The sequence below is a fragment of the Gymnogyps californianus genome, chromosome 2 (assembly GCF_018139145.2).
Source record: "Gymnogyps californianus isolate 813 chromosome 2, ASM1813914v2, whole genome shotgun sequence".
Lineage (NCBI taxonomy): Eukaryota > Metazoa > Chordata > Aves > Accipitriformes > Cathartidae > Gymnogyps > Gymnogyps californianus.
In genome coordinates, this window is record NC_059472.1 from 34556509 (window position 1) to 34580779 (window position 24271).

Below are 24271 nucleotides of genomic sequence, written 5' to 3' on the forward strand. Positions count from 1 at the left end.
TGGCCCATATCTGTCTAAAGCACCTGCAGTGATATAGGAAGGAAAAAAAAAAAATGAACTCCTTTGCAGGATTCTCGACACAGGCTGTTAGTGAGCCTTTGTGAGAAAGTGCACACAAACACAAACACACATACACATCTAAGCAGGAGGGACCAAAGGAGCAGGTTACCCTGACAATAAAGTGATGTTAGCCAAATGTGACCTAATTTCTCCACAGAACAATCCAGGCCGAATTGCTTCCAAGGGATTTGCTTACACAGAGAGAAATCCTCCTTTTGGTATCTTCTTCACGCTGATTTGGGGGGGGCGGGGAGGGAGGGGCTTGTTTATTGTTTAGTTTTTTGAAATTAGCACCCCAAACGTTAACCCCTTCTTCAATAAGTTATAATGTAGTCGCTTACCTACTTTTCCAAAGTACATTAGTTTGACTGTAGAAGTCCATATTTAGACAGCATAAGTGCCCTAAAGCTCTACTCACATTTAAAGTTCTGTTGTTCTAGGAACCATACAAACACATGTGAGGGCATGGACTTTCCCCTAAATCACTCGCAATAAGTAAAAAATCCAGTCAAGATAAATCCGGATCAGAGCATGCAAAGAAATAGTAAAGAAGGGGATGTAATCTTAGCCACATCTGTGTACGTTAGAATGATTTATTGACCTATTTTTTCACTCTGAAGTGTAGAAATAAAATAAATATGCAGGAAATAGGCTAGGAATATGTATGGCAAGTTAACAGTCTCCTCAAGCTGTCATTTTATTAGCTTGGCAAATGATGGAAAGTGAAATCCTGGGGAAAAGTCTAAACTTGTAAGAGGTCATTTGGATGATTCTAGAGGTGGTAATTTCCCATTTAGATAAAATACCCACTACACATCAATTGGTTAGAGGCACTACACCGCTACGAGTGCTGCCCTTTGGGTAAGATACTAAAAACATAGATTTTTTTTCTCTCCATAAGATCATTTTGTAAATAGGGAGAGGTTAGCAAGGATCTGGGAAGGTGTTCTCCACTCCTCAGCCTGGGCTTCTCTTCCCACTTGACAGTCAAACTGTGTATATTTAAAGACTATTTGGTAAGCTTCACTTCCCGTCTTAAATGCACTTTGAAATATTGAATAAATCTATGGCAGGTATAGCTATTACCATATCCTGTATGAATTTTGTCCAGTACAGGGCAATTACAGTAATGGCCAGATTCAGTACCGTGCAGAAATTATAGCAACCTGTCTACAAAATGCAAACTATAATCATATGCCAAATGTAAACAAAAGATTCAGACATTACAGGATGATGTGCACGCATGACTTGTTTCTGTAGGCTCTTCTCCATCATTCCTCTAGAAACTCAGAGTGCGTCCATATAACAGAGCTGTAACTATTACACGTTGCTTTTATGGTTCAAATTTAAGAGTCCGTACTAGTGACTGGTAAGGTATTAGGACAGTGTGTCAATACGAATGTATCTAAGTTGTTCTAGTGTATAAACAAAGTGGTATACTTCTCTTGAGGGAAAATTCAAATATAGTCTTAAAAACTCTGAAAAAATACTTGTCTCTAGGGGTCTTTTATGCATGCCTGTGCATGATTTGACACCATGCTTGGCTGCTGTTAAAGAAGTTTCCAGAATCTGCTGGGACTTACTTTATTTCTTGAGAACTCATTTAACAGCACTGTTTGTTGAGCATTATCATGTATGCAAATCCATATAATTACCACACTCACCATTTGCTTCAGGAGGGAGTAGAAGCAGGGTGACTAGGTGCCACACACAACCTCAGCACAATGCTGGCTTATGGACTAGTTACTTAGGGGCATTTTCACTGGCAGACTTTGTGGAAGAAGCATATTTGTGGTTGGACACTGATGATGCAACATGCTGATGCCCACAGAGTGAGAGGATTTCCAAGTGCAGCAGGGTAGAAGACACAACTAAAAGAAGAAAAATTTTAAAGAAAGACAGCATTTAGGATTGTACCATAAGGTTGAGAGATGGGGGGAAATGAGATCTGAAATACAGGCACTGTTGCAGAACAGTGGCAAACCAGTTTAACATGGAGAATGCCAAGGAGAGACCAAAAAGGGCACAAAAGAGGAACAGTTCAATTAGTTTGCCTAAACAGTTATCTACAACCATTTGAGACCGCCTGAAGTGTCTGGGACATCTTCACAAAACAGGCAAATTATAATATATAAAGACACAGGAGACCAAACCCAACAGCTGGATGCCAGACAGCATACTCCAATAGCACTAGATGATTCTGCTTGCACAACCAAACTCAGCCCAAAATTTTTGGTGGACTGGGAGTAGAATATGGTTTTGGACAGCTGCAAGGATCTTGAAAATTTAACTTTGCCTCATTGAGCCTTCTTACTGAACGAAGTTAGAAGTTCATAAAACCAACAAGGATATATAAAATATTCTGCTCTAAAATTTTATGTTCCCCAATCCTTTCTGGCACCAATATCTACCTACGCTGTATTCTCAAATATTGACCACGGACAGTTTCTCTTCCCAAAGCCTATCCACTGATGTTCATTGGTGGAACCTCTCTGTGATACAGTAGTCAACACCACTACTCCTATTTTCCATGCCATTCTCCCTTTCTCTCAGCCCTGGTTCTTCACTTGCAAGTAGTGATCCAACCTAGTCTTACCTCACTTTACATTTCAGAACTTTGTCCCTTCCTTTCCTTTCAGAATAAAAGAATTGCTTATACATATTGTAACTCATCTTGTTGTCTAAAGTATTGATTTCTTTTTTATTCTTTGGCAAATTTACTTTGCTCCTTGCTGTCTATTTCACCTGCAATTATCAAACCATTTTTGCACACATTCTACCATGCATTGCAGAGATGGGTTTGAAGAGCTTACACCTGTTTTAGACACTGTTGTAAGGTTTTCCTTCTCCATGTTAAAGACTGCCTGTTTGCTATTTGGCTTTTAAGATTATGGAGAAAGTTCAAGATGCTAATCCTTGCTCAAACAGCCCTCTGTCATTCAGTACCTGCTTGGGTCTCCAACCTTCATCTCATTTCTCAGGTCCAGCCAAGCTATTCAGTTCAAAGTCCAAGACATGTAGGTAAATATCACCTTCGAAGCACTTCAGCTCTGTTACATGTCAGGAGCTGATAATGATCCCAAGTATGTGAGCCAAGGTTTAGGACTGATCCAAACTCTGGCTCTGCTACTTCGAAACCCAACCAAATAATCAGCAACCAAACAAGTGTAGCCATGGAGGTATTTCCTTCCTTTTTCCATGCTACCTGACACGAGGAGATCTGTAAATTAAAGCTCAGTAGCACTCAGAGATTCTGTCTGTGTTGAGAAAATTAACAGAGTACAATGGATCACAGTGAAGGCCCATTGATATCTGTGTCTACTGGTAATGGGCCAGATCTCCTACTGTGTTAAGGGCAAAAGAGTCCACACTGTAAATATTAGACAGACAGGCCACTGATCCATTTGTTTTCCTGTGATTTTCCCAGGCTTGATGCCTTCTCCAGTCCTCCTGACTACACCCATTATCTGTTCCAGCAATTGGCCTACCGCACAGGATGAATTTTATGTGATATAAGCCTTTGGTGAATCAGATATTTTCCTGTAAACATTCAGTTTTTCAATCTAGAATTTCTTAAGGGAAACTATTGCTATAAAGCAGGAAGATATTGAAATCATTACAGGCTCCACATTTCACAATGGCAGAGCATTTGCTTGTAAATATTTTGCTTTTACAGAATGAAACTGAGCCTCTTTTGTTTGCCTATCCCCATTTGTTTGAAATGAGATCTCCCTTTGACACCGTCTCTCAAAAAAATGCACTTTAAATGTTTCATGCAGCTTGCTTCATTTTGGAATACTGGCACTCACCTCTGGTTTATGTTGGGAATTTTTGCCTTTTTTTGGCATCCATAAAACAGCATATTGTGTCCAACTGCAGATGGACTAGCTCCAATACAGTTCAAGAGCTGTTGTCTTATTTTCAGGTATTTCTGAGATCTGTTAAAGTCCCTTTAGCTCCCTTCTAACACAGGAAGCATTTTAATACTGAGGTAGGTATTTTTCTTTCATAAGAATTTTAAACAATGAAAGACAAAGGAGGAAGAAACTGGCAAGCAACAGTCTTCCTAAAAATGAATCTGAGATTCAACTGGACTTTACATATATTTCAGAGGGATGGTTTCAAACCTTGTATTTTGTCCCTCTTTCCAAATCTACGTTCTGCAGATTCCACAATCTTCCATATTCCTTATGTGGCTGTATCTAATGTTTTGACCAGACACAACTGAAATTTAACAGAATTCAGTAATTAACTGACTGTTCATTAGGGATTATTAGAAAGCTGGCAAATTTGGTCAAGACCAAGGGCAGCATTTAGGAGTCCCAGGAAGTTTCATTTTTCACCTATCAGAAATGGATAGATGAGAAAGAAAGCTCGAAGCTACTGCTGCTTAAATATTGATTGATAGCACTCTCACAGCTTTTGTTTAAGAGAAGGAAGTGCTTAGCCCTCCATTTGCTAATGCCATTCAACCATCTGCTATAAGCATTCCCCCAAGCAGTGCTATCATGCAGGTACCTTGGCTGAACTGCCTTGTCTTGAACGCTGTAACAGATACAGTGGGCTGCAGTGAAGTGCTCTGAGGGGATATCCTATCACACACATTAGTAATTTTTCTTAAACTGAAAACTTGGTTCAATCCTTGTTGGTCATGGTCAATCTAGGTTGACAGGGCTGGTTTGTTTGAAGTTATTTAATATGCTAAGCAAGCAGGATCAGCTTTATGGATAAGATCGGGCAGTTTCATGGACTTGAGAAGAATTCTCACCACCTTGCTGACCTTTTGCTCAGAAGCTATGGTTACATTTCAATTATTTCCAGTTTTCTGAATTTATTTATTCAAGCATTGCATTCCAGAAATTCTAGTTCCTTGGCATTTAAGCCATGGGATAACTGGTTTAAAATGCCTTAATTTGCTTTGGAGGAAAGTTTCCTATAGATTGTATACACCTTTGTCCACAAAATCTCACATTAAAATCAGAGCGAGTGGAAAGCAGCAAAAATATTTTTGCAGATTTAAAGCCCACAGACTTGACAAAGCTCTTTCATTTCCCAATTCTATGGCAATTCCTCTGTCTTATCTGTGATCATGAAAGGATTTATATGATAGTGTTTTCTGTGGTAACAAGTGACGATTACTGACTCACAGGAACCCTTGCTAGCTTGCATTACTGCAACTCCCTACTACCATACTTAGCCCAGAAAGAGTGGGACAGTTACAACGGCTGTGGAAAGCCTTGGGTTTTTTGCTTAGCCCTGCTAAGTCTACTGCTAAAAAGACTCCTTCTTACTTCCAGCTCTTGACTTGTTCCCTCCTGCACCATTGTGCATGAATAATATGTGCATCATGAGGGTGTCTTTCAAAGGAAATGCACTACTTGGCAATCACGGCGGAAGCACGTACTGTGCTTAATGATTAGTTGGCATTTAACCACACATAAATCTATTATGGGATTAAAAATCTATCACAGTGCCAGCCACAGGAAAAGAAATACACAGCTGCAGAGACTACTTGGTGTGTGTACACATAGCCCCATCCGCCCTTGCTGTGATTAGAGATACATGATCACTTTCCTGAGGCATTCTCTGAGAAAATGAGGTACAAATGTTTAATTCCGGATTATATTTGCTAACAGAAGTTAAGGAAATCCCAGAAGCAAAAGTTTAGGATAAGTAATAATAAACAGCTTGGTCAATAAGTAGACTGAGGCATTAAAACTATCTTTCCTTGCATCTCACACACGAAGAGCAGCTGATGGTATGTTATTCTGAGAGACTGAACCACCCCCAGCTGACTGCCTCATTTACCCCCAGTTATACTTCTTCCTTAGCCTTTATTCCATTTATAAGTTTTCACTCTGGATGATTTGTTTTTAAATCTGAGATCTAGGTCACTGTGGAAGGAGTCAGTTTATACTTTCTTTTTGGAGTTGTTGGGTTTTGGGGAATGTTTTATGATTTAAAAGCTTTTCTCCTATTCCAAAATAATTTCCTGAAGTAAATCTGACCAGCTTGTATGCATCTGTGTGATTATTTCTTCGTTCATATACTTATAGTTGTATATGTTTGCCATTGTTTGTATCTGTGCTTAAAGGTAAATGATGTATATAAAAAGATATCTGTTACAGATGATCTGAGTGAATCACAGAATCATTGAGGTTGGAAGGGTTGTTGGCCTTCCTTCCTGCAGGGGCACGTTGCTGGCAATAAGAGATTCAAATGTCCCTTGTGCCACTACTTCCCTTTTTACTGCTTAAGAAAAGGATAACTTTCAGCATCCTTTCACCAGTCCTCCTTGCTGGCTGAGCACTAGAGACATCAGCTTTAACACCTGGCATATCATCTCAAGATGTTCTGTACATATAGTTATCATGGGAATTACCATTACTGCCATCTCTACTTTGGAATAAAAACCCCAACAACATGAGTTACTACTCAATTGTCATTAATATATATAATGATGTTGTCTTGATGAAAACCAGACTACATACAGTATGTTTTACAATAAGTTTTTCCCAACTCTTCCATTGCATTTTAGACTATACAACATGTAAGCATCAAGATTCACAACATCAGAAAGAGAAGAAGCAACAGAAAGCCTGGTTTTACATCTTGTTTAGGAAATCTGGGAGAGGTGGAGTCTCATGTTCTAGGCCCTACTCAATATAACATTTATAAGCAATGTTAGGAACATCAATGTGAAGCAGAACTATTCCGAAGAAGCAAAATTCAAATATCTTCTTTAAATTTTAAGTAATTGGACAGAAAATGCATGGTACACAACCATGGAAACTTATCCTTCCATAAATGTCACTACATAAATTGCATTCCACTATTTAAAAATGCAAAATGCCTAAGAGAAATAGGGAAGAGACGAAGACATACAACTGAAATGTTGATGTTGAACTGTCATGGTTTAACCCCAGCCGGCAAGTAAGCACCACGCAGCTGCTCACTCCCCCACACCCAGTGGGATGGGGGAGAGAATCGGGAAAAAAAAAAAACCTCGTGGGTTGAGATAAAGACAGTTTAACAGGACAGAAAGGACTGAAAAATAATGATAATGATAATGATAATAATAATATGACAATAGTAATACTAAAAGAATTAGACTATACAAAGCAAGTGATGCACAATGCAATTGCTCACCACTTGCTGACCGATGCCCAGTTAGTTCCCGAGCAGCGATCCACCCCTCCCAGCCAACACCCCCAGTTTATATACTGGGCATGACGTCATATGGTATGGAATAACTCTTTGGCCAGTTTGGGTCAGCTGTCCTGGCTGTGTCCCCTCCCAGCTTCTTGTGCCCCTCCAGCCTTCTTGCTGGCTGGGCATGAGAAGCTGAAAAATCCTTGACTTAGTATAAACACTACTTAGCAACAACTAAAAACATCAGTGTGTTATCAACATTATTTTCCTACTAAATCCAAAACACAGCACTATACCAGCTACTAGGAAGAAAATTAACCTTATCCTAGCCAAAACCAGGACATGAACCTAAAATAAAATATTTTTCCAGATAAAAGTCCCAGACAAACTTGAGTTCAGCGGGTCCTATAATGTGTTTGGGTATATGTTTGTATTGCTAGTTTGTACTGGACACTCAGATCTATGTTATTTAATGTAACTTTCAGCAAAGTGAATGGGGTCTATGCAATCAGAAGCAATGGCATGCTCATCTTACCTTAAAATAAAGATCTAAAATAGGTCAGAGGAGTCATATACCAAAAGTGCCCACTTCTCTCCATTATGTGAAAAGGCAATGGGAAATCTTACCGGTAATAGGAAGAACAAGCTTTAGCAGAACAAGCTTGAAATGTTACAAGACAGGATAGCATCTTGTGCAACAGATAATGCCATGAAGTTCTTGAAATATAACCATTTTCTTGCCACCATGTCCAATGAAGTTATTACAATTTCAATTATAATTCTAACTCTTTTCAGCAATGTCTGATAAAGAAGGATGTCTTTCTTTTCAGAAGAACTTGAACCAGAAATATTTAACAGCCAAGAAAGAATGCAGTAGGCATCAAATGGAAGCACTATTCAATTGTTTTCTTAAAGTACCCCATAATGAACTTTACTTTTACTTTTTTTCAGTTTTTGCTTTACAGATACACAAAATCTGAAACAGCAGTTCAGGACAAACAACATGACAATTCTTGCTAGCCTATGGTCAACATAGAAGCCAAGACATGAGAAAAAGATTTCATGAATATAACTTTACTGAATATAATTCAAAATGTCAGCTTGAAAAGTTACTGCAAGTCAGACTTGCCTTAATTAGCAACTTGTATGCTTCCACTCACCTAACTGTGAAGCAAAAATCTGTTAAGGAAGTCACAAACAAAAAATCCTGCATATAAAGAAAATGACTGGCCAGTCCATGGATGGCTTTGCAACCTGATCATTCCCAAATACTGCATACTGTGTTCTGCACCCTACAGGATAAGATTGCTCTTCTGCCGGTAGCAAAACATTTACCTCTCGGTTCCAAGCAAGGCTCCTCTGAAACATCCAACTTCGACCTCAACCCCAGCTTCCATACTTCCCTCCCAGAGCACGCTTGCACCCCTTCCAGCTCTAGCAGCAAGGTTTAAGATTTCTGCCAGCCTTTATTTCAAGGCCTGTTACTTTTTTTCCTCTCTAGTAGGAACTGTTTCAGATCAGTTTTATTTTACTTTTTTTTAATACCTGTGCTATGCTGTGACTTCCCTGTTCAGCTGGCAAGATAGAAAAACGAGAAGTCTACTTCCAACCAGCAACTGAAGTCTACAAGTAAAGATACCTGAAGAAAAGATTGTAGTTTGCTCTGAAAAAAGATTGTAGACTGTCTGCCTGGTGAGCTACAAGCCTCTCCGATGCAGAGGGGGTAAGCAGACTTATGTCTCAGCAATGAAGACCAGAAAAAACGGTTGTGAAGACAAAGAGGTTTTTGTCCTTCTCACAGCCATTCTGATAGAGTAGAATGAGCATGGGAGGGAGGACACAGAAGGTACCCTGTCTCTTGTGATAAATTCATTACACTTGTTTGGCCTATGGTAATAATATAGCAGAAAAGATTTTATACGGGTACTTCATTGTTAAAATTCAGGATTATCCCAAATGTATTATTCCCTCAGTAATAATGTGAGTTACAGCACATCATATACTTTCCCCTGTATACTTAATATTATGGCATAAGATTGCATTGCAAGTACAATGGAGTTATTACACTGCATTTGGCTTAGTATTCATAATAACTCATGTTGCAGACAATTATCTCTCAAGAGATCATTGCTTATTTAACTGAAGTTTTGCAGGTGGGATCCAAACATATGGTCAGCACTCTGAAAGCCGTTGTTGAAATGCAGAAGACTTGACAGACTGAATGAGGTGCCCCATACCAGCACACTGACAGGAATATGTACAGGTTCAAGCTGACAAGAGAATAATAAATTACAAACTGAAGTGCCAAGAGCATCATGATCACTCTTTTTTTTTCCTCCTCTTTTTTGTTTTCCACCTGCATGCGGGTTTCACTGTTGTTCCCCAAGAATGCTAGAATGCTAGCAGAAAGAATTTGCTGGTTCAGATTCCTGGATAACAATTCACTTTGGTGAAAACTATTTACTTTGGCAAGAGGTTTTCAATTTTCCAACTATCACTAACACGTGCAGCCAAAGTCTGAACCAAGAGATACCTTATGTTTAATGTTCCCAAAGAAAATAAACAAATAAGTACAAATGAGTTTTGCTCCAAACATCAGTTCACAATACATGGTCCCATTGATTTGAGTCAACAGACATTCGCATAAAGTGTTTAGTCCAATAACATGCAGCAAAATTCTTTTTTCATCCATCAAATGGCAGCATGTTTGGCTGCAATGGTTGCAAATGATTTCTCTTTCTTTAACATCAAACTGGAGAAAGTGGATAGTTTCCAAAAGACAAAAAGCAAATAAAAAGCAAGCTGCTGCAGTCTTCGTAGAAGCCTGTCCTTGCTTGTCAATGAAGCCAAATGATTTGCAACACTGATGGAATGAAGATTATGGTACACAAAGAGAAATCAAAAGACATCGTAATGGCTAACTGAAGACCAATTGATCCCAGGTAATTGTAGTTTGAAATATCTTGGTTAGCCTCTTCAGACTTTCTACAATGTGGCTCCTTATAGAGGATGGCTTTGCACTTACCCCATAGCCATCAATATCAAACAAGAGCCTTGTAGGATTCAGCAGTTTGTGGAATCAACAAAGAAGTCCAAAAAGAGTACAAAGAGAAGAAACCATGAAAGTAGAGCAAAGCAATCCCAATAATTTATTTTAAATATTTCTTCTTTTAATCATAGAAACATAGAGTCATTTAGGTTGGAAAAGACCTTTAAGATCATCGAGTCCAACCGTTAACCTAACACTACCAAGTCCACCGCTAAACCATGTCCCTAAGCACCACATCTACACATCTTTTAAATACCTCCAGGGACGGTGACTCAACCACTTTCCTGGGCAGCCTGTTCCAATGCTTGACAACCCTTTCAGTGAAGAAATTTTTCCTAATATCCAGTCTAAACCTCCCCTGGCGCAACTTAAGGCCATTTCGTCTCGTCTTATCACTTGTTACTTGGGAGAAGAGACTGACACACACCTTACTACAACCTCCTTTCAGGTAGTTGTAGAGAGCGATAAGGTCTCCCTTGAGCCTCCTTTTCTCCAGACTAAACAACCCCAGTTCCCTCAGCTGCTCCTCATAAGACTTGTTCTCTAGACCCTTCACCAGCTTCGTTGCTCTTCTTTGGACATGCTCCAGCACCTCAATGTCTTTCTTTCTTGTAGTGAGGGGCCTAAAACTGAACACAATAGAAAAGATGAATGCATATCTTCAGTAATAAAACCATCAAACAGGTCCAAGTTGCAACTGTTTTATTACAGCTTCCGTTACCAATGCTACAGTTTGAGATGAAAATATTTCCTTGTTTTACCTGAAAATAATAGATGGTTGTCAAGCAAAAGAAAAAAGGGGGTTTTAATTTAATTTTTTTTTAACATAGGAAGTCAGCACATAACTTTCAGGTAAAATAACTGAAATCTGAGGATGCAAAGACTTTTTGTTGTAGTTACCTCTATTCACTGAGACTCACTCCAAAATAACCCTTTCTTCTGGACATCTCCTCTTACTTTAAATATTAGTGGCACTAGACCAGTAAAGCACTAGAGGGAGCTCCAAGACAGACTCAAAGCCAGCTCTACCCAAAAAGTAGAGGCTTAGGTTAGGCGTAACTGTGAGCACAAACCAGTGTATCTGCAAGGGTTGTATTTGCCTTTAGTGCTGTCTCGCGTGATTATCAACGTTTTATTCTTGTGGAGTTGATAATACTCTACTTTGCAATAGCCACCAGATTTTCTGTTGATAATACAGCTGTTGTGTGCTGCCTCTCTGATACTTTGGCAGAAGAGAGCTGAAAGCTGCTGTGGAATCAGGATAGGGCTTCCTGGTTGGGAGCTTATATGATTAAATGATTAAAGTTTACTTTGCACACCTGCACAAGCGGCAAATTAAGGCTGAACAAACTGTCTTAATTCTTTTTTTTTTTTTACTTGAAAAGGCTTGACTCTGCAATGTTAAGTTATTGGTTTAACTTTTTGGATGCAATACTTTATTGCATCCAAAAGAGTCTGTTAGACTTATTTCATTTTAGAAAATGAGCAGGCATTTTGTAGACCAAAGCAGATGTTGAATGCCCAGAACATATATTGCAAAACATTAGAAACAACTGGGCTGTTTCAGTAACATATCGCCTGAAGAAAGTAAGCAGGTCAACATAAAGGCTTGGTTTGGTTGCTCTGGAAATTATGAGGTGCAATGCATGCGTGGAAAGCCCCATCTTTGGAATTCAGTCCTTTTGGAAGTCCTCCCAGGAGCTTTCAGGATACAGAATCAGGATTATTTCTCTGTTTTTGTTGTGCTTTATGAGGTTCTTTGTACAAAGAGTTTGTCTCATTTGTACTGCAAATAAAAATGTAATAGCAGTTAGAGCCTATGGAGAGATGCTCTACAGCAAAGTGAAAAATAACTCATCTGCAGATGTAATATCTGCACAAGCTCATCCTTAGAGACTACTGGATCAAATGATATGATTTTGAGGAAAGTGGCAGCTAGCAAATTTTGAAGGCAAAGACAATTATCACGAGTAGCCTTGAAAGCCTTGGGGTGAGACTGACACAGCTCACAGAAGGAACTACTTTACTCCAGCTTATCTCTGTCAGTTGTCAGTACTATACACTGCAATGTAAAGGCTCCTAAAGGGTATTCATGACATAAACTTCCTCTAGAGAATTTTTTTCCCTAAGTTAGTAATTGCTTCTCTAAACCATGAGGACTTATGGCGTTTAGCCTATAGAGTTTTAGCTCAGCAGTGAGCACAGAAGCTGGCATTAACAGATCCTGTATTCTTTTTGGATCTTTTATATCAACAAAATTTTACTAACAACACCTGAGGGGGGGTGTTTCTCATTATTTCCAATTTTCAACCAATCATCTTTCATTTCTGTTAGAAACTTATCGGGGAAAAAGCACTTAAAATTCAACAAGGAGAACATAGATGGAACTCACAGTTCACTGTTCTGCCTTCTAATGGCTCTCCCCTCTGAATTTAGCAGTTCCAAATTTACTCCTGCAGCTTTCAGAGACAATGATCTGAAGAAGATTTTAATAATGCCTGCCTGTCTCTTATTTTTCTCAAGGGTTTTAGACCCTTCCTCAGAGAAGAAACTTGCCTTTCAAATTTTCCTCTGATCTTTTCGCTATGTGTTCAGCCTGAGAAGTCCCTTCTCATCTAAGCTTCGGTGTAAAAGTTTGTTGCTCTGTAACAGCCACTCACTGGAGGATGACACTCTGCCAGTTTTATGAAAAACACCATCAACCAAGCCCTCACCACAAAATCAACTGCCTTCTCCAAATTCAAAGTCTCCATTTGAAATTGTATCTTTAAAATAAAATGATATTCACAACTAGACAGACCTCCCAGCTAAACGAGCTGTTTTCCCCCTCTTATAATCTCTCCCAGGTGGTGTTACTGTTTCTCATACTCTCTGCCCGTACTGCTTCATTTATTTGTCATTCACTGTAGGAAGTGTAGTATGAGCCTATCAGCCCAGCCTCCATCCAGGTCTCACTGGAGATGACTGCTGATTTACAGGGCTGTATAGGAATACATCATGCTATGAAAACATAATGTGCATTCCAATAGCCTCTTCTTCATTAAAGCCACATTAAACTCATAAAAGCACCGATTTCAAAAGACACTAGAATCCTAGCATAATAAAAAAATTATTTCTAATTTCTCTATTCTCAGATTGTCTATCTCAGAGCTTCAATGAAGTTTCAAACCATCATTGTGTCCCTTCAGACACAACAAACACTCAAAAAATAAATCTATTCTTCTACATTTAATTTGTGGGTTTTATTCCAAGTGCCATGACTGTTGCTGTTACCATATGATATTTTAATATTACTAGTCCTTGAAGGGACTAAGAAAAAAAAATGAAATATTTTTCATAACAAAAGTGTTCTCAATAATAAGATCAAGGATTTCATTACCTTCAAAATTAAAAATAATAAAAAAAAAACCATTTCAAGATGAGTTAGAATTGTTTGGAAGAGATTCTGATCTGTTGATTTCCCAGCCGTACAGCAAAAATACAGCAATCAAGGAATAATACACTCCAGACAGTGCATGTTGGTATGATTACTGCACGCCTCAGGTGGTATTATAAAACTTAAAGTCACTGAACTTGAACCACCCAAGAAGAAGAAGAATTACTCCATCAGCATTGCCTAGGAAGTCAGCACAGCTATCGTGGAGAAATTAAAGCAGACCCATGTATGCACTCAGTTCTAGGCAGCTTAGGAAACATTACTTTTTTTTTCTGTTTGGAGGTTTTTTGGTGAAGGAGAGTCATAAAACACAAATTTGCATTAAACAAGACGTTGGTGAGACACAGTGGTTTCAAATTATCGAGAGAGAGAGAGAGAGAGAAAGAGAGAAAGAGAGAAAGAGAAAGAGAGAAAGAGAAAGGAAGAAGGAAGGAAGGAAGGAAGGAAGGAAGGAAGGAAGGAAGGAAGGAAGGAAGGAAGGAAGGAAAGAGAATCAGGGAGACCTTGAATATCCAGGATGGAATCTCTAATGCGAGAGATCCACTCCAATGTACTCCAGCTGTGAGCTAATTGCAGTCTCCAACTTAACAAGTCCGAGTCTGACTCAGTTCAGAAAAGGGTTTTAGGAGAGCACTCTCAGGAGTGCACCTGAACTCCTGCCTAGTCTTGAGCAGGAAAAAAGGTCTTCTCCATTCTTTTCAAGCATAAATTTTAAAGATCTGTTTAATATCACACCTAAACTTTATTTTTCTTTCCAATTGTACTATTTTTCCAAGAAACAGTTTTCTTGTTTTCCAGCCAGCCCTGTGCAGCACTATAGTATCCACAGGGAAAAAAAAAAAAACCCAACCTAGAAAGCTGTATACATATTCAGTACATTATTTTATAAGCAGAGTATCAACTTTGTACGCAGATCCAGCTACAGGCCATATGATTAAACTTGTGTCTCACCATGCTGATGACCACGTAAACTGGAGAAAAAAGAGCTTGAGAATAAAGGTTTGCTAGAAAGGCTCTGTGTTACCTTGTGGTAACTTTCATATTGGATGGCTCTGGCATCTATCTTTGAATATATGTATCAAAGCTTAGGAAGCATTCTCAAAGGGTTAACACTTGGGAGATCTAGGTTTCCATTCTGAGTTATTTTGCTCACCGACTTCCTTATTGTGAATAGGGATGCTGGTGTTTATCACATTGCACACACACAATGGGTGTGATATAAATATGTGTTTATGATTAAATTTTCTTAGCTGAAGCAAGTACACTAGTGCAAGATGGCTACTGTCATCTTAACCATGTTAGGCCAAAGATATGTTTTATCTACCATAATCACAAAAGTAGAGATTGCTATGAGGTTTGACAAAGCATGTGTGCACTGATTTTGCAGCTTTACTTGAGTGTTTTGTGCCATAACAGAGAGAACAAATAGGTCCTTTTAAAAACTGAGAAAAGCAGTTCTGTCCAGAAAACTTTGGATAGAAAATACATATAATAACAAATTAGCATAGTCTAAAACTCAAGTATAATGCTTTACACCTCTAGACAAGATTTCAGAGACTGAATTTGTGGCCCCCCTTGTCAGAGGACACAGAGTGGGATTCAGTTGGTCCTCAGTGCCATTAAGGGTGCCCTAGAGTGCTCCACTTGCTCAACAGGTCCCTGGGGGACTGTAGGGTCCAGAGAAGATCTATTCCTTTCTGAAGCTGAAGGTGGACATGAGGCAAATTACCCAATAGAATCTCAAATGGCAATAAACATTCGTGTTTGTGGCATTAGGCCATACTTGTCTTCAGAGCCTTTACCCTCAGTTCTCTGCTTTGCCTCTTAGTCCTTATTTCATCCACAAGACCACAAATGATGTGTGTCTTGATTTCCTGTTAAAGACAGGACCTTACTATCACAGCTACCAAAGGGAAGATTAGAGGAGAAGGGAATACTGGCACGATAGAAAGACGAAAGATATAACAAAGCTTAGAAAACCCCTTTTGACCCCCAGGGTCATCTCCTGCTTCTTCCAGATTGCTCTGAGCACTTCCAACTACTCTCACCTGAGCTTAGTTCTCAACAGTCATAGGGAGCAGAACAGAAGAGACTTCATATGCAAGTATAGGAGCAAATACGAAAGGAAACAAGTCATTTGTCTCGGAGTCAAAATAGCTCTTGATAGCTTTGAGTACAACTATGTTGCACCAAAAGTAGTGCAACAAATACAACAGCAAAAATACCAGATAATTCTCATTTATCAGAATGTACCAATTTAATAAAATGATAGAAAAATGACAGTGGCCCCTGCAAATCTATGTATTCATTATGGATTAATGAAAGTTTAGTGATGGGTTTGCTGAATTAAACTCGACCATCAAGTGCCAAAGCCTATCCTGGCCTGGCCAGGATTGTCAGCGTTACTTGGTCTTCTGTTTTCTTTGGCACAAAATGCAGTTTCCTTCACTTCTATCTGGAATTACTTTGCACATGAGGAGCTACAAATAGAACAAAGCAAAATAAATCAATTAGATGTCAGTATAAAAATAAATCTTGGTTGTCTTAATATTTAATTAGATTTGCAACTTAACATGTGGAGCTAAGTAAGAATCATTACCTTGCAGTGATCAGGGGCAGGTCATCAGTAGGTAACTAGCTGTGCTGCTTGCATCAAGGATTCTAGTTTTCATACTCCTGGAGTACAAGTATCAATAGCATTAACTCTTTACTGAGATTCATTCTCAAGCCTTCAGGTTTGGGGTTTTTTTTTCAAAATACATATGTAAAGTAAATTCAATAATTTTCTAGAGTTGTTCATTTATTTCAGCATGAGTGATATTTTTGCAGCTACATATATGGTAAGTCTTCAGAATTCAGTGCAAAAATACCTGAGCTTGTTCTGGAGCCATCTATGAATATGGCCACATCTGACCCATTCAACATCCCAGTTAGCACCACTGGGCACAGTTGAGGATTAACCCAACCCTCCTGCTTCCAGACCCTGCCTCACGTCTATGCACAACGTTGTGCTGTACTGGATGGAAATACCATTATGTTCACACTGCCCTTGCGTATCTCTTAACCCAGCATTGCATTACGCTGGGTAAGTACTCACAAACTGAACCATAAAATATTTAGAATCATAGAGTCACTTAGGTTGGAAAAGACCCTTAAGATCATCGAGTCCAACTGTTAACCTAACACTACCAAGTCCACCACTAAACCATGTCCCTAAGCACCACATCTACACATCTTTTAAATACCTCCAGGGACGGTGACTCAACCACTTTCCTGGGCAGCCTGTTCCAATGCTTGACAACCCTTGCAGTGAAGAAATTTTTCCTAATATCCAATCTGAACCTCCCCTGGCGCAACATGAGGCTGTTTCCCCTCATCTTATCGCTTGTTACTTGGGAAAAGAGACTGACATGCACCTCACTACAACTTCATTTCAGGTAGTTGTAGAGAGCGATAAGGTCTCCCTTGAGCCTCCTTTTCTCCAGACTAAACAAGCCCAGTTCCCTCAGCTGCTCCTCATAAGACTTGTTCTCTAGACCCTTCACCAGCTTTGTTGCCCTTCTTTGGACACGCTTCCAGCACCTCAATGTCTTTCTTGTAGCGAGGGGCCCAAAACTGAACACAGTATTCAAGGTGCGGCCTCACCAGTGCCAAGTACAGGGGGACAATCACTTTTCTAGTCCTGCTGGCCACACTATTTCTGATACAAGCCAGGATGCTCTTGGCCTTCTTGGCCACCTGGGCACACCGCCAGCTCATATTCAGCCGGCTGTTGACCACCCCCAGGTCCTTTCCCTCCGGGCAGCTTTCCAGCCACTCTTCCCCAAGCCTGTAGCGTTGCATGGGGTTGTTGTGACCCAAGTGCAGGACCCAGCATTTAGCCTTGTTGAACCTCATACAATTGGCCTCGGCCCATTGATCCACCCTGTCCAGATCCCTCTGTAGAGCCTTCCTACCCTCAAGCAGATCAACACTCCCACCCAACTTGGTGTCATCTGCAAACTTGCTGAGGGTGCACTCGATCCCCTTGTCCAGATCATTGATAAAGACATTAAACAGAACTGGCCCCAGTACTGAGCCCTGGGGAACACCACTTGTGACCAGCCGCCAACTGGATTTAACGCCATTCACCACAACTCTTTGGGCTCGGCCATCCAGCCAGTTTTTCACCCAGTGAAGAGTACGCCCGTTGAAGCCATGAGCAGCCAGTTTCTCCAGGAGAATGCTGTGGGAAATGGTGTCAAAGGCTTTACTAAAGTCTAGGTAGACAACATCCACAGCCTTTCCCTCATCCACTAAGTGGGTCACCTTGTCATAGAAGATCAGGTTAGTCAAGCAGGACTTGCCTTTCATAAATTCATGCTGACCGGGCCTGATCACCTGGTTGTCCTGTACGTGCCGTGTGATGGCACTCAAGATGATCTGCTCCATCACCTTCCCTGGCACCAAGGTCAGACTGACAGGCCTGTAGTGCCCTGGATCCTCCTTCCGGCCCTTCTTGTAGATGGGCGTCACATTTGTTAACCTCCAGTCAACTGGGACCTTCCCGGTTAGCCAGAACTGCTGATAAATGATTGCCTTTTGTGAAAATTTGACCTTAAGCAGGTGGACAGTAGACATACCAGTTTACAATAGACTGATTTGGGGGGCAGTGGTAAAATTTATACTTTTTTTTTAACTTTCTTAAACACACTGTCTAAGCAAACCAATTCCTCTCACAATAAAACATCTAAGTGCCAACTTTCAGGCTGTTTGCCTGTCACCAGTACCATGCTAACCTTGAACTGCATGCTCAGGGCCACAGGCAAGGATGCAGCGATGGTTAGAGGATGTGTACAGGGGCAACAAAAAGAGTGGGGTTTACAATAGGAATGTGGACCTGTCCTGGGATTCTCATGCTTTCATGTAACACTGGATGGAAAAAGAGGGGTTGGATTTGTATTTCCTGTCCTTCTTCATCAAATGACAGATTCTAGCCTCTCCAGCTCCGTACAGTAACTTTACTCATTTTTCAGGTAACACAACTGTGCATTATATTTGTTGTATCCACATTCACATTCCCTTTGATGTAGTATCTCAGGATCCAAAATTACATCAGTGTATCAGAGAACAGGCAGCCATTTGAATCTAAATACCTAAATGCAGCCACATAGCAAGGGACATGGAATCACACTCTGACAGCTCCCTTGTCCTTAAGAATAAGGCATTAAATGGCATCTGTCACATCAAACAGATATTGGATTTTACTCACCTGAGCGGCATACAGTACATCAAAGTAGCAGGCCGAGTATTTCAGCATTTATTTCATTCGGTAGTGCAGCACAAATTTAGGCCTAATAAAGTCAACAGAGACAAAACTGAGTTTTTTGCCTGGTTAGTTCTTTTCTGAACTAACATTCAATGTTCCCTCACAAGACTTCTAACAAAGAGATGATGTAACAAACAGCAATACTCAAAAGAATGAAATTCGAAGCTGTCACAAATAAGCCAATTACTATAAAATAATATCACACAACAAGTTAACGTTATGCACAAATAAATAGGGAACCATATTCAGTTGTCCACAAGCATGCTCATCAGAAAATGCACAACAGCCATGTTATGGGTGAGTTCAAACGAATGTTTACATCTGTCCTGTAAAACCATGTTCATTAGTACCATCCAAATGCATGAACCACAAAAAGACCGATGTTGTAATTGCAGTGATGCTACATCCAAATTTTATTTCCTCCTAGGAGACCTTTATTTGTTACTGATGATCTGTTGAGAAAATCTGCCTTCGCCAGCATGATAGATTTATCAGAGGGAAGGACACAAAGGGACATGCAGTACTGCAGAGCCTTCCATTAAATGATAAGAAAATAACAGAATTTTCAAGGGTTTTCTGAGAAGGATGAACAAATCAGAATTCTGATGCAAACACTATGTGAATTGACAAATGCACTAGACAGAAATGTCCTCAGCTCACCCCTCATCATATTAGGTACGCTGGTTTGACAAGTAAGAAAGTCTGCTGGAGAAACTGCTGGACTGTTCTTACTCCATCTGACTCTCACTTTCTTTATCATAAGACTCAAACACCAGGTTCAGTTACCACAGTTCAATGAAATACAGTGCCTCAGCTGAGCTGCAGGAACAGGCCAGGAACAACTTTCAAACTCTATCTTGTAACAGCTAAAATGTGTTCACTTCAACATCTTTCATCACAGTTTGAGAGCATTTTTTACTTCGCATTTGCAATGGGCTAGGAGCGCTCCCCAAAATGGTTATCACCGTTCAGCTGACGCATTATGCAAGCAACTGTAACTCCATCCATCTTGAGTCCTGGAAGCTCTGTTTGCAAAAACCCCAGTGAACTATGATTACTGAACCTGAAGGACATAGGAAAAGAAGATTACAAACAGCAGGCAAAAACAGAGGAAAGCTCAATGTGTATCTAAAGCAAGAGTAGGACCAGCAAAAAAAAGTGTATTCAGACCATTTAGCTCTTGTACAGCAACATCCCAAGGAGATTCCCACTTCCACATCTCAGATTAAGTATGCCGAACTAGAGAGAGTGTGGAGAACCAAGTCTTCTAGTGCTCACTCCCAGTTCCATCAGTGACTTGCTGTGCAATCTTTGCTCTCACTTGGGGAAAATTGAGAAATAATACAAATTGCATGTCTGTAACTGGTGTGAGTCAGCCTATTTGCAGCTGGATAAACCCCAAATCATCCCATCAGTTATACGGTACAAATTGGAATTTGTGATGATTTAACTGGGGAGGGTACAAAAGCGGGCCAAGATCTAGCCCCAGGGAAGCCATTAGGAAAAGATTTCAATCCTGAATCTTGTGAAAGAGGAATATATTCTATACTGAAAGAGTAGAGGGGAGAGTATGCTTTAAAAAAAAAAAAAGAACATTTATCGTTAAATTAATCTTTGTTTATTAGCTGACCTCTCAGATACTTGGGTGTTATGGGCTGCATAACTTCTTTCATTATGTATAAGGCTCCTGTCATTTTGACGTAGTGCTTGCAATTCAGCAAAATCTGCCTTATTTTTAAGACAGAAACACTGATAAATACAAATGTTCAATTTCCTTTCAAAATAAGTACTGAAAAGCTAGTGTAAAGGAAGAGACCGCGTTTTGAAAATTCTCAAGATATTTATCAGAACATAAATCTTCTTAATATAAATGGTTTCAACTCTGCTTTCAATCATTCAACCATTTCCAGCAGCAAAAATTACCACACTTCATGTCAAGTTCAGTACTTTGGCTCCCTGGCTGCAGCAGAAGTGCCACTCTCTGAGCATACCAAAAGCCAGAACAGCCTAAACTGTCTGAAATGAGTAACAAAACAAAGAACAGTTGTTATTTCACTGTTTTTTGGGTGTTTTTTTCCTCTCAAAGTTGAGGGGGGTGGGGGTCAGAAAGTATCCTGGGCATCACAAGGGAGCGTTATGGGAGTAGAAAGAGCACACTGAGGCAGAAGTGATGCTGTTCCCACAGCTACGCTCCCTCCATCCCTAGAGTGTTTTCTCCCATCTTTTCTCCCCACCACCACCCTGCATCTCCTCCAGCCTCCGTGGAGAGCGTGTGCCAGGTGAAAGCTCAGGGGTGGGAAGCCGTGTGGGTACCAACCAGCAGGAAGGGAACAGGCACAGAGCACCAGCAGGTTCAGCTGACTGAAGCACAGCAATGTGTGAGGAACCAGAAAGCAGGCTGCATCTGTGCACACAGGTGGGCAGGTGATGGCTCGTCTCTCTCCAGGGAAGCTGGCAAAATGAAGGAATGAACTTGGATGAGCCTCAGTGGCTACAGAGATAATGATGTTTGAGGAGGTGGAGGCATGAAAGCTTCAAAGTGATAATCACAGGTTTATTTTTGCCTTCCCTCTTAACTGCTCTGTTCCTGTCTACTTCTCTGTTGCTCATCCTTCCCCTTCTGCTGAAGCATAAAATAGGGGACATGTCTTTACTGAGACATAGTGTGGCTACTCAGCTTCCAAACCAAATCACAAGGCAGATGAAGCTCAGATCTGTTTGTTCCCTACGACACAGATGCCTTTTAACCTACTCTGGTAGTGTTTTATAAAAAAAAGCATAGAAGAGCATATTGAGCATGGAAGGATGCTGTGCTTTAAATTCACACCTCAGGTTATTTCATTGCATGGAAAAAATATGACTTAGGAAGGAAATGGAGTGAGCTGTTTGCGAATAGTTGGAATTTAAATGCAGAATTAAGATGAGAAGTGCTAGTATTTACAACTAAGCAGAGCACACGAGGTAAACTAGTCTGCAATATTTTTCATGTCTTCCATCACATTAGCCTAAGCTCTCTCTTGATTTTCAGCTCTGCCCCCAGCTCAAGGTCATGACTGTTCACATCCAGACAAGTTTGATGCCTCTGTTTTCGCTAAGATTTTTACTAAGTTGTTAAATTCCCATGCAGGATTTGTGACAATTAAGTGCAAATTTTCAACAAGGCCTACTTCAGACATTGGTGCTATATCAATTAAGATGTCATCATGTCCAAAAGGCCCTTTAGAACGTCTGGCTGTTAAAACCTGGCTACAGAGGTATTCCTACAACTCACCAGCGCTAACTAGAACAGTTCTGCAGAATATTCTTTGATACATTCCTACCATAATAGGTATTATAATTATGGCATTTATGCTTCCTGGCATTGTCTTCAAAAATCTATCACAATTAGTCCAGAGTTTCTGCATTAGAAACACCAGAACACTGAATTTTCTTAGCTACCAAGAATGGAGACTGAGATGGACAACAGCAACATAGAGAATAAAAAGAAAAATACTTTGCCCAGGGGTAAAGTAAGCCTTTCGTGCATTAGATACATGTTTTAAATGAAACAAAAAATGAGCCCTTAGACAGGATTATAGTGGCCTGGGTGTACAAAATGCTGAGCTACACATTGGTCCTTCTAGGGAGAGATTTTAGGAAACCGGTATCTCCAGCACACTGTCCTCTAGTCACTATGCATGTAGGTACAAACTGTAAATGCGTCAATAATGAACTAAGAAATTAACTGAGAAAATCCCTCATCCGTTGTTTCTTTCTTTTTCATCGTTGATTTCTTACATGTTGCAAGATTATAAAGTTGCAAGTCTTTTGCTGTAATGAATTTCATTAAAATGCTGGTTTGAAATCATTTAGCTGTACTATCATCATCTTCCAATTATTCTGTTTAATCCTTACTATGTTAACTGACCACAGCTGTTTCCCTTGGCCCATCAGTGACTCCTTCTGAACTTGTGTTCCTCTTCGGAGGAGCTGAACCCTTCCTGGAAGGCAGTGCAGAATTTTCATTTATCATGTTTCTCTCCAAGAAACTGTAGCTGTTGGTAAGTATCAGGGAACTTGACTGCTTTTGAACACCACATGTTCCTGCTCTCTGCTCTGAAATGATGTGTTTTTCTAAACCAAAATTTTGTTTCATCAAGGATAACTTCAATTCAAAAACATGATGTAAGCTGACAAAGATTGCACTGCAAAGATAAGTATTCTATACCTTCTCATAGCATCTTTCAGGTCAGGATCTCAGACCTTAGAACATTTAAGCTTACTTAAATTTTCCCGTTCTGTGAGGGAAACAACATCTTAAAGCTGAAGAAGTGAAGACAGAAAACATTTACTGTCCATGGGATACCTGCAACTTGAAAGGGAACTCAGTGAGATTGTGACAATTCTGAAAAAAATGTCTTTTTAAATGTGTATTCCTGAACTTGCAGTATTTAGCAAGACTATTTCATACCCAACATGATCCTTTCTTTTGGTCACACACACTGGTTTCAGCTCAGAAACAGTCAATGATCAGCTTAAGAAAAGGAATTCTTAAAAAGAATTCTGAAAAGAAATGCATCACTTGCACTCTCACTTGTTTGCCTCATTCTTTGGTTGATCAGAGGTAGAAAAGGGATTTTTCAGACTGAAAAGGCAGAAACAGAAGAAAACAGGTTAAAGAACTATTTGCAGTCACCCACATCAACAGCAAACTGGCTTCTTCCCATGCCACCTTAGATTCTTGATATGCTTATAAATTTATGTACCCCCACAACAAGGTACAGAAAGACCAGGTGAAGTCATTTTTTAATTCAACAGCATGAGCTGAGCATTAATGAGCCTTACTCTCCCCTGCAGTTAAGTCTATCATTAACTATCATCTCCAAGGAAACAGAAGGACTCAGTTTGTTGCCAATTGTTGGTGTTACTTGCTATCAAGTGGACTGAAGGGAATCAAGTGCTGATGAACTCACCCCAGAATGGCAAAAGAACAAGAATTATATCTTTCTCTCCCTTTAAATAAGATATCAGTCAATGAGAAAAAGAAAACAAAATATCCATATCATCCATTTGAGAAAGGGAGAAGACTATGAAGTATAAGCTAGTGTTATTCTCACATGTCATGGCAGAAATAACTACTAAAGCACTGTGATTTTTTTTTTCTGGTGCCAGAATACAGTGGGAGCACAAGCCTCAGCAATTTACAATAGGGTATATATTCTTAAATTTCTACTGAAAATCCAACTATCATTCAATTCATAAGCACTGGCAGAAAATGGGATAAAGG